This window comes from Fulmarus glacialis, unplaced genomic scaffold, assembly GCF_000690835.1.
Source record: "Fulmarus glacialis isolate BGI_N327 unplaced genomic scaffold, ASM69083v1 scaffold22789, whole genome shotgun sequence".
NCBI classification, from domain to species: Eukaryota; Metazoa; Chordata; class Aves; order Procellariiformes; family Procellariidae; genus Fulmarus; species Fulmarus glacialis.
This window is the reverse complement of record NW_009235528.1, coordinates 4,279-5,049: the sequence shown is the minus strand read 5'-3', so window position 1 is coordinate 5,049 and position 771 is coordinate 4,279.

The following is a 771-nucleotide window of genomic DNA, read 5'->3' as shown; positions in this document are numbered from 1 at the left end:
GAAAGAGAGAGAAGGTATAAGAAAGAGAGAAGTAATGTGAGAGCCCAGAGATGAGAGAGAAGTGGCAGGGCAGGGTTTGCAACAGAAAGATAGAAACAGAATATTGTTTTGATCAATTTCTTCTCATTACTATTCTTTCCTGAAAAAATTCTTTTAACACTTACTTTGAAGGATTATTCAGATTGCCTAAGATAACAGAAGTTCATAACAATATTGCCCTAAGTGAAAGAGCAAGGGTGGAAATCAGGTGTCCACATGAGAACCACTACATCTGAGTCAGTGCTCTAGACGCCCTTTACCATCAGCAGATGTCATCTCCTAGGATGTGATAGGTCTGTCCGTATCTAGACACCTGTAGTAGGAGGAGATGAATCTCCCACTGGTAGTGCCTAGTTCCCTCTATAGACTATAGAGGAGGCATAAACTGCTAGTTTTGAGTTAGATGCCTAGAAGCTGGATGTCTACATTAGGGTTGATGAATCCCATCGTTCTTGTTATATTAGCTACACACAGCCAGTGTGTGTAGCAATAGCTGTGGCAGGGAGCTGTGCACGCACACCTGGCAACATCAAGATCAGGAGCCTATTGTCTGTTTTTTAAGAACAAACAATAAACTTTGGTTTGGGCAGCCTGACTTTGGGTAGCTAATATTTGTGCCTAAAGGAAGTCCTAGATACAAATCTTGGCCTATAACGGTTGTGATTACCATCTTAAAAATGTGTGAAAAAAACCCCAAACCCACAAACCAGACTTCTAAATTAAGCAACAAAA